The 17017-nt window shown below is 38.7% G+C and overlaps 1 protein-coding gene across 1 annotated transcript in view; it reads right to left on the minus strand.

The window, feature by feature from the left end:
• The window catches only part of GPC5 (glypican 5), a 732586-nt gene that overhangs the window by 706866 nt on the left and 8703 nt on the right, over nucleotides 1-17017 (minus strand).

Raw genomic sequence — 17017 nt, forward strand, 5'->3', positions numbered from 1 at the left:
AAGTGGTGGAGTCACCATCCCTGGAGGTGTTCAAAAAACACGTAGATGTGGCACTTCAGGACATGGTTTAGTGGTCATGGTGGTGTTGGGTTGACAGTTGGACTTGATGTCTTAGAGGTCTTTTCCAAACTTAATGATTCTAAGTCTTCCCAGGGGCCAGGAAGAACTTCCCGGCTGAGTCCCAGTTGGACTCGATGATCCTTAATGGGACCCTTCCAACCCAAGACATTCTCTGATTCTCTGATTCTACCTTGACTAAGGACAAGATATGGATCCTTATTTACTGATAAAATAAACATACAAGAACTCTTTTATATCCTGATGCAAAAAGAGAAGATACTTAACATGTATCTATTCAAAAGCTTCTGCTGTCCAAAAGTTCCCAGCACTGAATGTCTGGAATATATGTGAACTAAGAGCTGGATGGGAAAGACTTAAAAGAAAAGAAATGTATAAAACAGAAATAAAGTCAAAGCAAAGAACTGCTGGTACTTGGACTAATTTCTAAATATATATTAACTTAGAGATTAACTCCCACTTCCGAGATTTTGCTGGTCAGCTACAAGAGTAAGGAAACATTTTCCTTTTTCCTTTAATTCATAACTGCCTTCTGAATTATTACTTATGACCGTAAATCTGACTATTTATATTGGATAAACCAGATCTTTATTACCTTTAAGCTGAGATAGATGCTAAACTTCAGAATTTTATTTTCTTCAGATGGATGCGATTCTGAGGGATGGAAGAAATACTTTAAATGAAATATTAGTCACATCTTCCATCACAGTAACTTCAAGACACCTTAGCATTTATTCCCAGTTTAAGTTCTTCTGAATTTCAAAGTTCAGGTCAGAAATTCTACAGTAACTTACAGATCTAAGTTGTGGATCACTCACATTTTATACTAGAATTGTTCTTCTCTATTGTCTTGAGAGAAGTTGATATAATAATTAAATACTACTATATTTTCAGTCTGCACTGTACAGAACTCATGCAACAAATTTTCAAACAAATCCTTATGAAGTAGAATACAGTTCTGATGCATTTACTTGATTATAAATATTCAATATGAATGATACTATGGAAAAACGATATCAACCTTTTTAATTAAATACATTTTAGCATTAGTTATACAAAGCACTTGAAGTGGGAAGACTACCCTACTGCTTCCCTTCCCTGAACTTAAAGTAGCCCATTTGATTTACAGTAAAACAGATGTAATTAATAATTACATCTTGGGATGAATGCAAGTATCTATTCTAATAAGGAAGATTGCGAAAACAGAAGTTATGACAGACCTGTAATCATAGCTGCCTTTTAATTATAAGCACTGGAAGTAGCTCAAAAGCACTGACTTAGGCTATGGTTTCACAAGTCTTTGGCTCCAGTACCAGACAGACACACAACTGTTTGTGCAGCTGCTCCATGAAGCAGATGAGGGAAAGTATCCAATTTAAATATAATACAGAAGGAAAAATTATCCAGCATTAGTTTCCCACTCTAGTTCACAAAGCAGCCACAAAAGTGCTTGTGCTATGTGCTGGTTTTGGCTGGGATAGAGTTAATTTTCTTCAGAGTAACTAGTATGGGGCTGTGTTTTGGATTTGTGCTGAAAACAGTGTTGATAATACAGGGATGTTTTTGTTACTGCTGAGCAGGGCTTACCCAGAGCCCAGGCCTTTTCTGCTTCTCCCCCCATCCCACCAGCAAGCAGGCTGGGGGGCACAAGGAGTTGGGAGGGGACACAGCTGGGACAGCTGACCCCAACTGACCCAAGGGATATCCCACACCATATGACATCATGCTCAGCATATAAAGCTGGGGGAAGGAGGAGGAAGGGGGGACGTTCAGAGTGATGGCATTTGTCTTCCCAAGCCACCATTACGTGTGATGGAGCCCTGCTTTCCTGGAGATGGCTGAACACCTGCCTGCCTGTGGGAAGTGGTGAATTAATTCCTTGGTTTGCTTTGCTTGTGCACGCTGCTTTTGCTTTACCTATTAAACTGTCTTTATCTCAGCCCATGAGTTTCGTGACTTTTACTCTTCCCCATCCCACTTGGGGGGAGCAAATGAGCAGCTGTGTGGAGCTTAGTTGCCAGCTAGGGTTAAACCACGACAGGTTACTACAAAGAGTAGAGGACACAGCACGTGCTGTCAAAGAGGCTGGAGTATGAAGCAAGCAACAGGAAAACCTTAAAGTTCTTATCGACGCTAAAAATAAATAAAATTAAAAAGAGCTTTATGAATACCTGTGATCAAAACTGGTACTTAAATGAAAATTGCCAGACAAAGCTATCCCATCCTGTTTCAACAGAATACTATTCCTCAGCATAAATGTTTCTGATACAAATCAATGAAAATGAAGTGGAGCAAGTCAAACAAGACAAAACTAGCTACTTTTGTTAAAAGACATTTCCAATACTCAGGTGGCTCAGAAGCCTTTCAATGTGTTTTATCCTTCCAGTACCACAGATAATTACAAGGTAAGGAGGTATTATATGCAAGCATGGAAACTGAAAATAAAAGCCATTCTCACAACAGGATGAAACTCATACTGACTTAATGTAGGAACCTATGTTAAATAAGGAAGTCAGGATTGTAGGGCACCCCACAAAGCCAACAGGGAGAAGCAGATTCCTAACTGAATCAGCTGAACCTCTATTTGCACAAGGAGTCTGAACATAGATGTTAGGAACCAAAATATTTAAAGACAGTGAATATGCCTCTTAATACCCAAATTCACAATGGCAATCCAATGCCTACTGAAATCAATGGGACTTGATACCTCAATTCACATTGTCTAACTTCAGGTACCAATTGAGGCACTGAGGTAGGAGATGAAGAAGCAGGCTGATCTTCCTCTGCAAGTACCTTTCCCTCACTGTTGACTACAAAGGAGCCCAGGAAAGCTAGTCTCCTAACTTAGGTGTCCAAATTAAGTGGAAGGAAGCTGGATTTTGATAACTTTGTGGACTTAGTCCAGCCACTCAAATGCACTCCACTTAAGTACAGACAATAAGGAGTCTCGTGGCCCTAGGTTGTTTCTGTTGTTAATGGAGAAAGTATCTCCAGGAGTCTGATTTTAGTGCACTGCATTATCCTTTCTCTCCGCACACTACACTGGGAGTTTAAGTGCCTAATTTATGACAGAATTATTTCCAGGAAATTTTCTAAAACTTATAATCGCTAAGTGTGAGCGGACAACAGTAAGAAATAGGCACCTTTCAATGGCAAATTCAGATGACTTGTCTCAGAAAACCTTTCAGCACATACTCAACAGATGAATTGATTATCTCAGTGGCTCTATCACTCAGCTGTCTTGAGTGAATCAATGCCAAATCACCATGCTATCAAATTAATTTCAGTGAGGTGCACCCTCCACTTACCACCTCTCAGCTGAAACATTATAAATCCTGGACTTCAAAGTCTTCACATGTTCAATGTATGAACGGGAGGGTGGGACAAATACCTATTCTTTCTATGAGAATTTATAAAAAAGAAAAAAGATATAACCTGAACATAATCATGTATGTTGCAAAAACTCCTCCTTTTTCTGTACCAGAACAGACAACATAAACTGAAATTTGCTGGATTATTGGGCTTGTAGGTTCACAGCTACAGTAGGAAAAACTGTTTAGCTATAAAATGTTCCTCAAACTGCTTTTCAGTCAGACTGATACTGCAGGCATTCAACGCAAACGGTTTCAACTTTTGAAGTAAATGTAACCACAATGGTTTTCTTTATTCTTCTCGAAAGAGAAGTATTAGAGAAACTGTATTTATAAACCATTACAGGCAATCTTTCATGGTTATTCTTAAGAGAGCTTTAAGCGAAAAATTTATAAAGAACAGAGAACATTGGTTTTCACTTTCATGTATTTCTAAGTGCGAAGGAAAGGGTCAAAGTCCAAGAGTAGAATGTCTCACAATACTTTCCTTGTGAATAACAGCTGAGAAGTCTGGAAAGCACACTAATTGCTTAACTTTCACATTATCAACAAAGCTGTCTTTTGAAAGCACAGTTAAAATCTCGGTCATCTGTTATGTTTGATCAAGTTAGTTTTGACTGAAATGCTCTCACTGCCTAAAAAGAAAGCTCTTTATTTTCTTTAGAGTTTCAGAGGCACCTAAGAAAATGCTATTTCTTTTGACTTCTAAACCTCTTTGGGAAAAGATGTAGGAAAAGGCAACCATAAGTACTGCCATCAGAACAATCTAAATGATGAAACAAAATGGTGCCTAGTTAGAAAAAAGTATACTGAAACAATGAATGTACACTTATTATGCTATTTTGAGTTTCTGATACCTTAACACTAAACATTAAGACCATTTGATTCTATCACTACATATGACATGTCAAACAGAATTCATGTTTCAAGTCTTGATCCACGTCAAGGCATTGTCCAACACTCCCCTTGACAGGATTTGAATCTGGCTCCTAGGTATTTTAATGAGCCACAATACCTGGAAAAGGAAAAATTCAAAAAAATACCTAAGTATTAGCCCATCTGTGCAATTTTACCTCTGACATCAAATCTCTCTTTGCAGGAATCAAGATACTTTCCAGTAATTATGGGCCTTTGACTGCTGGCATCTTAACATGGCAGAACAACCATGTAACTTCAGCAAAGACCCTAAAAGGATGCCACTATATCATATATCTTACTTGTTCTTCCTTGGGAAGCCAGATTCCCACATGCATTCCAGTTAACTATAGACATATACTAAGCTTTTCATGCCTGCCAAGTAAAGAATAGCTCATTCTCCCAGCCTCATTGTGTTCAGCTAATTCCTAAATAGCAGTGTTAAAAATGCTATTGTCCACCAGTTCCACTGCCATCAACACTACTGTCAATAAGATCTGCTTAAAAGCAATTTGAATGGGATTCAGCTACCCAACCACAAACATACAGTGCCACTGGAAGAGCCCCAGAGTACCTGTGATAGCCAGTAAGACGTCACACAGGATCCACAGGAGATCTGCAGTTCTCCAGAAGAGCCCTTGAGGCCAGGTAAGAGGTTTCAGGTTACCAAATGTAGTATTAGATGTTTGCACTTAGGAAACCAAATCACAAAAACTGCTTAATTTGTCTAATACACAGGAACAGAACACCTTTGCTTTTCATACTACTGATTTTAATCTCAGAGTCAAATGAAAGTATTAACTAAAAAGAACCAAAATAAAAATAGACCTAGAAAAGGAAGTTATGCACATAAAAAGGAACACCACATAAATCAGAAAGGAAATATACATGCATGAGCAAGAGAATGAAGTATTCAACTTAAAGAAGTATGATGGATATAAAAAAATGAAAATAAGTAAAAAAAGAACAAGGACTCCTCGTGCTCTGTGAGCTGGCTATGAACTGTTACCTTTTCGTGACTGGGTATGTCTTTGCTCCTCCTCATTTTTTCTGCTGAGGAACTCAGCACATTTATCAAAGGCATTATCAAGGATTCTCTCTAACCTGAGAGTGACTACCACCTGTGTTTCCTTGGCAATATAACAGGGTTTATCTTTGCAATAGATTTATTTTCTGAAATTAGCATCAAGATGGTGCAGACAGACCACAATCTCTTCTTAAAAAAACAAAAACAAACAAAAAAACCCTTATCCATAGAAGCAAAGGAAAATTACTAAAACAAAAAGTCTGTACACACACTGCAGCATTGTCCTGAACTTTGATATGCTGGAGCTTCTGAGGACAATATTTGGGAATGAAGTTCAATCTTCTTCCCTGAAGAACACATTTCTCCCGCCAGCTTAGCAACAAGCCTTTCAATCACTTTTTAGCTCATTGGTCAAGCTCTCCTATTTGCAGGGCCCCGGCTTTGTCCTTAGCCAAGCCAGTTGTCTGTGGCTTCCTTAGGCAAGGAAGAATATGATACCTGTGCTGTACATAGACAGAAAAAAAAGCAGCAATAGAATAGATCCGGATCTCCATATTGTTAAAATATTTAACACCTAAACATTGCCCATTTTCCTGAAGAGGTATTAAAACCAAGAGAACTGGATTAACTCTTCGCACACATCACTCAGACAAAAAGCAACAAAACTATTAAAGTATACATAAGTATTGATTTAAAAAAAAAAAAAATTTCCAAATCCCAAATTAAGGGATAAGTGCTCTGTTCCCCTCGAAGACATCTTACAGTTCCTATGACCATCTCACACAGTAACCTTCCTTGTCATGTGTCTACCTGCCCATAGGCCCCACAGGCCTTTCCTTAACACCTTTTATATAGTAAACCACTGTCACAGCTGTGTTCTCCCCAAATGACGGCTGCTATGGGTCTCTGTCCTGTGGTTTCTGAAGCTTATGATACTTAGATTCTCTCATGAATTTCCTTTTACAAAATTCCTTTGTTTTATGCTGAGCTAAGCCCAATCCATACTTAGTCGTAGGTCTGTTCTGAAGAACTAGTGTCTGGACGAGGGATATGATGATCTGCTCTTAAGGAGTCTTGCACATACAGTGTCATGCTAAGAAAAAATCTGCACTCAAAAGGCAATCCAATAGGACAGCTTGACTCTTCCAGCACTACTACAGCCAATTTCTGACTTTCTTTTTTAATGAAGACAGTAACTTCACTTATCATTAAAATCCATTCCAAGCTGAACAGCTAGCTTTTGCAAATCCTTCATTACTAAAGACTACCAGAAGATGGCTCAGCTGTAAAGATGGACCAACTTGTGTATGTCTGGCTGTGTTTCACCAGTCAAACTATTATAGTGCTTGAAAGATACATGCTTCTCAGGCATGTAAATAAATAAATACCCTCCAGTCTCTTCATTATGTTTAAAAGGCATGTCTATTCTGAAGGGAACCCCAGCTAAGGGGTTTCTGTCCCTTTTGGACTCAAACTACGTAATGCAAGATGAAGCAACTTAAGACCTACAGAGGAGGTCACACAGTGGGTCTATCTCAGCTGGGTTAGGAGACACCAGACAGTACAAGAAGTTTCTTCCTGGGCTTGCAATCTTAGCAGGGCAGAACAAGCCTGTGTTTGGTTTCCTGTTTCACGAATGCCTAGGGAACACTAGAGATCAGGAGCCCTGGCTTCATGGCATGCCAGCATGCATCTGGCACTTCAGGCAGACTTGGCAGACAGGATGGAAAGGAACTGTGCAGGGGACTACTAGAGCCAGGGCAGCAATGGCAGTGGCACACTACAGGAGGTAGCTACCAGTACAGGGAACCTCCTTAGAAGTCAGAGCCAAGACTATGCACAGGTGCACCATAGCAGACAGTCCCTGGCACACAGCCTGCCAAAAGATGGACAAGCAGAGGAGGTAACCAAGAGGGCTACAGAGGGAGAGTTACAAGAGACCTTTATCGAGTCATCTGTACCCCACCCCTATGTTTAGGTATGCTAGCAGTCAGATTTTGTGTAATCACCAATGATGTTATAGAAAGATTCACCTCTTCCAGTTCTGAACCCTTAAAAGCTTAAAACAACACAGCAATATTAGCTATGGCTCAATCTAGGCTAAACAGTCGAGGCTCTCACAGCCTTTCCTCATGGGAGAGACGCTCCAGTCCATTAGTCATCTTTGTGGCCCTTCACTGGACCTTCTCCAGTAGCTCTGTATCTCTCCTGTACTGGGGAGCCCAGAACTAGATACAACTCCAGGTGTGGGTTCACCAGTGCCGAGTAAAGGGGAAAGACAGCCTCCCTCAACCTGCCAGCAACACTCCTCCTAATGCAGCCCAGGAGGCTGCTGGGTGGTCTTTGCCGCAAGGGCTCATCATTGGTTCATGTTCAACTTGGTATCTACCAGGACCCTTAGGACCTTTTCCGCAAAGCTGCTTTCCAGCCAGTTGGCCACCAACATGTCCTGGTGCATGGGATAACTCTTCCCCAGGTGCAGGACTTGGCATTTGCCTCTGTTGAACTTCATGAGATTCCCACCAGCCCATTTCTGCAGCCTGTCCAGGTCCCTCTGAAGGGCAGCAAAATCCTCTCATGTATCAGCCACTCATCCCAGTTCTATGTCATCAACAAATTGGTAAGGGTAAACTCTGCACCATCATCCAGATCATTAATGAAGATGCTGAGCAGGACTGGACCCAGTATTGATCCCTGGAGTACATCACTAGTTAATGGCCTCCAGCTAGACTTCATGCCACTGATCACCACCCTCTGAGCCTGGATGCTCAACCAGTTTTCAATCCACCTCACTGGCTGCTCATCTAGCCCATACTTATCAGCTTCTCTTTAGTCTTCCCAGGTTACTCATCCTTGCTTCCACCTTCTGTATACTTCCTTGGTGTGTTTGAATATTACCAGAAACACCCTGTTCATCCACATAGGTGTCCTGGCATTTTTGCCTGACTTCCTGCTTCTTGGGATGAACTGCTCCTGAGCTGGGAGGAGGTGATCCTTGAATATCAACCAGCTTTCTTGGGCTGGCTTGCTTCCTTCCCTCCAGGGCCTTATCCCTTCATGTAACTCTATTTTTATTACAAGACACTATCCTAATTTGTGAAAAGGAGAAGATTTGAAATCAGCATCCTGGCCACTAGCAGTTATTGAATATCCCAAGATTCTGTGCAAAAGTAGTTTTGTGAAAACTACTTACTTCACCACATTCTTGCTGAAATATACATCCTTCTCATTTTACATTTAAATATAATGTATTTTTTTCTCTTATTATCTGAGTAGCAATCATTTTACCCAAAGAGATTATTACATTTCTGTAATGCACAAAACTTATTATTGTGAAAGGGTCACTGCAAAACACATGACCTGCTTGATCTGCTTTAAAGCCATCTCTGAAGTACTAGAAGATGTCTTAAATGGCTTTCTGGCATCTTACCATCATGATATAATATACATGAACATAAAGGCAGATATCATCAGTCTTAAAGATGTTTTGATGAATTAATATGAGAACCCTTTAAGAATTTGATCCCCAGAAATGCTACATGATCTCACTTACAAAAATGGTAATAAGGATGGCCAATTCCTTGCTGGATGAGGCTACTCTACACAAGATCACATAGGCTATGTACATTAGCAAACTCTGTGATGTAATAGGAATGGATCTACAGAGTGAAACAGTTGGTGCAGATGATCCAGTATTCACACTACTTGAATTTTGGAGGACTTTATTTCAGACAAATTCTAGTTCCAAAGATCCCATGCCTACTAGCAGCTGGGGAAAATGAGATGTAATTCTGAAAGGCACCCTTCAGTTTAGATTCATCTGTAAGGAGCTGAGCTTGTGAACTGTGCAGCTGCTGAGTGATACAAACCAAAGCAGAGTCCATGAGGACAGCTGGGAGATTCCCTTCAAAAGAGGTCTCTTAATTCAACCTAAACTGTTAATGTCAATGCACCCACACAAGACTACAGAGCAGACGTTCTGAGTTCTCCTGTCCTCTATTCTAACAACGCAGCTTTACTTCCTTCTCTTCTCCCTAAGCAGAAATACATCCAAGAACAGACATACCTATTCAGTTTAGGCACCCACATCCCACATACTGAGGTAGTGTTGGAAAGTAGTTGGTCTGTATCACTGTCCAGAACCCAGCTACACTTTTAGTTACTTAAATCAAAGTTTAGGTAGGCCTTACGCAGACTGTATTCCCCCTGAGTGACTAAATAACTTCTCAGTACATGTAGGAAAACTATGGTATTACTAAGGATTGAACACTGTGGTCCAGTCGTAACACTTTATTGAAAGATAACTATTGTTCTGACATGGTATAATTTTAAAAGAATAATTATCAGGTTTCCAATCAAACTACTTAAAAATTACTAAAAAAACCCTGTTGCTGTATTAAGCTTATAACAAATAAATAGATAAATAAATGAAACCATAATGTATATACACTGCTACATACAAATCCAAACATCAAGTTGGATTCCAACTGGAAACACGCAAATTCTCTTCTTTTAATCTGGAAAGAGCCAAATGGGGCTCCTCCTTTGGCCTATCAAGCAGTGTGGGAGAAAACACCTTCCAGTACTGTGAAAGCTCAGCCAGTCACCCTCTGGCCTGGGATGCAAGATTCTCAGGGCGGGAAGGAGAACAGGCAGGAGAAACCTAGCTCTAGCTTAATTATCAAAAACACAGTTAAGGGCAGAGAGACCTACTGGTTTACTCCCTGCTTCAAAGACACAGAACAAGGATGCCGTGTCAGTGTTAGAAGCATTCCAGATTCTACTGTTGTTTTGAATCCACTGCCTGTTTAAAATAAAAAAAAACATAAATAGTACAGAGAACAGAGCCCAAGTCCCCCTGCTGTCCATTTCGAGGTAGGCACCTTTTCCCTCCCTGAATGGAAAGGGACAATGTGTTTGCATAAAAGTAGCATAATTAAAGCATCAGGGAAGATTTTTACCACTGTGCTCTCAACAGGTAAATACTTAGAAGCAGCTGCTACATCTAATTTTTGAAAGCTTATCACAGTGACAAGACAAAAACGTAAATCACAAGTAAAAATACTAGTCCTTTCACTTAATGCATTTCTCAAAAGTCCTCAGAGGCATAACTTTACTATGTTAATAAGAACAACTAGATTAGAACAGGCCTTGGTCTTCACAGGGCAACTAGATACTGCTGGTGGAAATAGATCTGGGAGCAGACAAAGTAAAAACACTCTTTCAAAAACTCCTGAAGTAGAACTTAATTGAGACAGCATTGAGTACAAGGATTTTCTCTTTGGATTAATTTTCATGTACCTAAAGTATGTTACCTAATATTATACTGTTCTTATAACTCTGGTGACCTAATGACACAGATAAACCTGGGATTTATAGATAGAGAAGAGCTAAAAAAACATAATTGAATGTTTATCCACTCAATACAGATCATAAGAGAAATTATCTCTATCTACAAACTTTTGCCTAACTTGTTTTATATAATAAAATCCAGCAAAAAGTAGAATGTTAATGATACTTTATATGATATAAAAGTCATAGTTTGTCATCCTAGCATTTGTTTACCTCCTTCAGCTAGGCATTTTCTCAATCCTATACACTTACCATAGTAAGAGTCATGAATCACAAAAGATAAAATGGAAAGCGAAAACAAACAAGAGGTCAAAATAATATTCACTGGAGAATCACCAATAAAATATAACCTGGTTTCATTTAATATGCAGGTAAACTGTAAGTTTTAGCCCGCTAAAGAAACGTGGCAAAATATTTTTTTATGTAGGGTAAAGAGTCATTTAACAAGTAATAATAAATCATGGCAGCTTGCTTCCAAAGTTATTCTTTCCCTGTATTATGCTATGGTTTTCATTTGATAACCTGAACAGGACTCGGGGGGCAGGGCAGGGATTGCGTCTTCATGGTGAAATAACGGTGTTGCAAGATTTCAAGACGCTGAAAGTATCTTAGGTTGGTAAGAAATAAAGTAGTTGCATGCACAACCTTTCTCCATTTGTGACCAAAAAATAAAATATTTGCCAAAGTCTTTGAAATCCTGTTTTGTTGTATAACTTAATGGTTTGAAGTTCCATTGATGGATCTCAGGCTCCAAATACTATTTTCTTAAAAGCTGGAGCCAAATTCAATTAGACAGTATGAATCATGGTGAAGAGTGCAAAGAGACATGGAAGAAATTTTGGCCATTATCTGTTTTTAAAAAAAGCCTTAATGAATAATTATACAAAAACTGACAGCACAGAGCAATCATGTCAGTGGTGTACAGGTCTGTGATGTTTAAAGAAATAAGTGAAATGACTTCAAGACTTAAACATGTAACATGACTTCATACCCCTAAGCCTAGCAATCCAGAAAGGATTCAGTACAGATACAAAAATGCATGGGTCCTAAGGTCCTTAGAAAATGTATAAAGCATGCAAAGAGAATCCAAAGCAACCACAAACACTTGATGTGATATTTATACTTGAGAAGAATTTCATAATACACATACCACACTAAATCCCACTTTGTTGTAAAACTGCTTGGAGAACTTTAACAACTCAGTGGTCTTCCATTAACTCTCTGCATGAGGAAGAAAACTGTAGGGGAATGCGTGTGATTCAGTTTTCTGATTAAATTGACATTATTCATCTTCCAAGGAATGATTCTAGTGCCAGACTGTACTACGATGAATGCCTTCGTACGTTCATATTCACCATTTTTCAGATTAGAGTAGGATTGTAGAATCTGACTGCTGTAACACACCTTGGACTTGCAAAATATTTCTTTACAAAATAAGGCAGTGTCTGCCATTTGGTTACAGCACATCTTCAAAACCTGAAGAACTTGAGATGGGGTTGATACTCTATCATCGCCATAGATAGCCTGTTCCAGTGGCTAATCACCTTGACTATTAAAATTTATAGCTTATTTCTCATCTGAGTCCATCTGGCTTAGCTCCCAGACACTGGGTGTTGTTACAGCTTCAGTTATCAAAGACCTCTTTAGTACCCAGAATATTGTAGCTACTGATAAGCTATAAAAATAAAATCCCAGAACAAAATACAGATTGAAGCAACTCTGAGAAGCCATCAAATCTCTCATTCTTCCCCAAGAATGGATAAACGACAACTGTTACTTTCCTGACAGATGATGTTGAGCTTTTTCTCTGTTCAGAAGTTAGACAGCTTCAATGACAAGGGATTCCTAAGCCTCTGTCAGTAGTCTACTGCACATGGTATTCAAAATGCAGAACATGGATTTCTGTAACAACATACAATGGTTCCTGCTTTGCTCTCTGTTCTTTTTCTAACAGTTCCTAATATGCTATTTACTTTTTTAACCGCTACAGAGCATCAAGCTGCATTTTTCACAGAATTACCTATTGCAATCACAAGATCTTACTACTGGTCAAGTCAGAGACTATCATTTTATACAAGAACCAGAATTTATTTTCCCCATATATATCAAATGACATGTAATTTTATTTGATTTTGTTTGCCATTTTAAATCCTGTTTAGCCAGTCTTGTAAAGCCTTTCTGCAACTTTTTGTATTTGGCTCTATTCTATATAACCCTGTATAACTTATGATCATCAGAATTGCTTTACTTTTTGTTCCTTCTTCCAGGTTTTTTTTTTTTTGCTCTATGTTGAACAGCACACACCCTTGAAGAATGCTTTGATGACCTCCCTCCACTGTAAGAATCAACCATTTCTTCCCATACTTTTTTGTTAACTTCTCCCCCCCCCCGCCCCGTTAGTCATACAAGGACTTTATCTTTTATCCTGTTTATCTTGTCTACTAAATACCTTTGTTGACTTTGTCAAAAGTTTTCTGGAAGACTAATCAGAGTATAGCTATGTATACAAGGCCAAGCAAGTTAGCTCCCCGGTTCACTGCCATCTACCCTGATCATCTGTATTGTCTAAATGCCAGCTTGCTCCTAAGATTGATGTGCGCCAACTTGTGCCCACTGAAACAAAACCCCACTTCACTCCAGGGACCTGGGACTAAAAAGCAGTATAGATGACATAGGCTTCCCTCCAGCCTGTACAGTTCATTATCACTGTTGCAGCAGCCTTGCCACTCAAGCGCCAACACCACGCCTAAGGGCCTGCAACACATACATTTGATGCCATGCTCTAAAAACACTACTCTGATGGGTTACCATCATTATTTCTTGACATACTCAAGCAAAAAAGAAAACCTGTGAAAATAATCACGTTACAGAGCATAAAGGCAGCAAATTGTACAGCTCAACGATACGCATATGGATGTGGTTACTCTGCTGTGGAAGCACTGGCCTAGATACTGCTTATGCCTGGATATTGCATACACACCTCAACCAAGCTGGGTACCTCCTCATGACCAGAGACGACCTTGCTTAAAAGATGCATTTACCAGTGTAGATTTACTTAATAGCTCACATTGACTGGATTCATATGCTGAGTCCTTCAAGCAACTGAGTATTTGCTCTGTGAAACTGTATACAAACTGACAGCAAAAGAATGCCACTAACTCTGCATCTCATTAAACAGATAGCGATGACTTCTGAAGTTTAAGGTAATGGAAAATCTATATGTAGCGCTGTAGAGCAAAACAGCACGTTTTTCCCCTGAATTTGTACAACCTCTAAAGTTTTGAGTCGGAGTAACCACTTCTACTTTTTCCTCTATTATTATGGAAACAGAAGCAGGTTAGCAGCTTTTTTTAAGAAACTACTTATACTTTGAATTAAACTTGACATGCCCTATTTAGAATGTTTTTCTTGCTTCATTTTGCTAGAACATCAAATAGACTTTTCTTACTCTTAAGATTTTTCATTTTAACTTTTCAGGAAAATGCTGTAATGCTGTTCTCGCACTGTATGAGATTTTACATTTTCAAATGGTAAGTCAAAAAACTATCACTTTTTCTGAATTCTCAACATAAACAGTGAGAAGATGCCACGGTTGGCCTTCTTTCAGTGTTACAGAAGACACTTGCACATAAATGGACCAAGTTGGGAACTACTTACAGCTTCTAGCTGTGTTTCACTGAAATCTAAAGCTAGATGATGCAGAGAAGAGAGGAATCATAGTCTCTAAAACACAATCTGATTTTCTTTTTTTTCAGGTTATATAAGCAGTAGTGTCCTCATTTGAAGAGCAGAAAAGACACCTTCCGGATTCTCTACAACAACCAACTGATTAATTGGATACGCTGAATTCTTAATACTGTCTTTGACTTCCCCCTTCCTTTCTGATACTTAAGAGTCATTTTAGGTTGTAGTCTCAAGAAAGGACTGTTGCTCTGGTTGTACACTATGCAGGTGAGGGAATTGAGGGTGTAAAGTTCTATAAAGAAGAAGAAATGAAAAAGGCCACACCTATTTCCCCCTTTCTCTCTTCTTCTTTCTTCCTAATGCCCTAATTCTATACTTCTGTCATTACTTCTCTAAGGTTTGGCTTTTTAGGATTTATTAATTTCCGGTTTGTTTATTTGGTTTTTTTAATCCATTCCCCAGTTGATTGCCTTGATCGGTACACAGACATAAGCTGATGCTTGGATATTTTTTAAAGATCTGTAATTGACACGGATATTTTTAACTATTTATGCCACTAGTATAAAACCAATCAGGAGCACTTATAAGAGGAGCTGAGTTTTAAGAAGATATGCAAAAAGCTTGAGCCTTGGTGCATCTTCCCAAATCTGCTTGACAGTATGCTCCTGTTCCAGCTCCATTAGGTACCATAGCAACTGCAGGGAGGGAAGCTGAGTTATCAAAGAACTATTTCAGCCGGGGAAGCAAATCTGTGGTTAGAAGCAAGAACAAACCTACGATCATGATTTTTTTTCACCCTACTACCTTGTCTGTTCTGTATCTAATCAAAACCAGTGACATTCCTCAAGAGCAGCAATTTGAATTGCAATTTTTTTTATCTTTTCCAGTGACTGCTCTGTGATGGTGACATTGTCTAAGGCTTTAATATAACTTAGTCCCTTACTTTTAAAATATAAATATATACTATATACAGTTTATGTAAGTAAAAACTGTTAATATAGGTGGTCATTGGAGTTACTTAACTCCATTTAAAATAGACATATTTGATCTTATTTCCTTTGACCATTATGGGACCAAATTCCCCTACCTCACATGTAGACACTAGATGTGGACATCTACAGTCTGAAAGAGTGAACGTGAATCTTTTGCCCAAAATACAGTGTCATTTGCTTTTCTTGAGGTTATGTAGGACATCCTCCATGGGACCAGCAGATACGACAGAGGACAAACAGGACCAGCACCTCTCGGTAGAGGTAGGCCTGGAGGACGGAGAGGACACCGTATGACAGCTGAAACAGCACTAGATAGATGCCTGTTGTGCAGCTGAATCAAGCCCTGAATCTCATCCCAATGATTTATTGTTAACACCTTTGCCTCTGGGAGGGTCACACCGCACTATATCACTAACCTGTTTTGTTCTTATGCAGTTACCTTCTCTTCTCCTCAAGGTCCCCTTCTAACTTCGCACTATTTCATCTTCCATGTTCTTGGCTATTTTGTCTCACAGTAACACAGCACAGAAAGGGGAAGCAAAATTAAAGTTCTTTAAACCAAATGGGTCATTAATCTGTTTCACAGTAAGGACTAAGTGCAGTGAGTGCAGGAAGGGCTATATTTAAATCTTAAATTATAATAAATACTCAAGAAAACATTATCTTTAAAAGAAAACAGCAGGTTTATGATCACCAGGTGTAAAAGAAAGAAAAAAGCCAGCTTAACGAACAATTAAATATAGAATGGAAATATTAAATGAAGAACTAAATCTTTCCTAAGGGGGTAATGACTACGAAATTTCCTTAAATATTAGCGTCTACCTAATAACACAATAAAGGAAAAGCCCTTGCATAAAAGAAATTACAGATTTTAATCCTCTGAAGGAAACCCTTAAATTAGATGGCTATTTCAATTTATTTTTAAAACAACAACAATAAGTCATGAAGAATCAAGTCCCTCATGGGACTGATCAAAATTGAATTTGCAGTTTCCTGTAGTATGCTGACAATAAAATCAGAATGAGAAAGGGAAATTGTCTGTGGGGACCACTGAGCCAGGTAATAGCTTCAGTATAACACAGTCACACAGCAGAAAGCAAATTAAAATGTACATAGAATTTTAATATGGTTGAACTAGGCCTTACTTTGCTTACAGGATTCTTGCTTGCAGCTTTTAAGTAACATATCAGGAGTGACAAAACTAAATACTCATTGGTGATAATCAGATATTTTACATTACCAGCAATTTGTTTAAAATAACATGAGGTTAAAACTGTGTTAGGCAGAAGCAAGAAAATTAGCTTTACAAACTCCTTAATTGTCATGACATAATGGGAGCACAATGCAAAGCCATGCTATAACTTAAAATTTCTAGTCCCATTCTGTACATCTACAAACCTTGCAAATTGTAACTATGTTATCCCATCTCACACATCACAAAGACCTTGTAGGCACAACATAAAGAACAAAGAATACTTCAAATATTTCATTATTTTTAGACATCTAACAATAAATAAATGTTTATACATAGATAATGCATTTTACACAAGCACAGAACAAAGACATGTTACACTCCAGTATAAAGATAACACATTAAC

Source organism: Harpia harpyja, chromosome 4 (genome assembly GCF_026419915.1).
Source record: "Harpia harpyja isolate bHarHar1 chromosome 4, bHarHar1 primary haplotype, whole genome shotgun sequence".
Lineage (NCBI taxonomy): Eukaryota > Metazoa > Chordata > Aves > Accipitriformes > Accipitridae > Harpia > Harpia harpyja.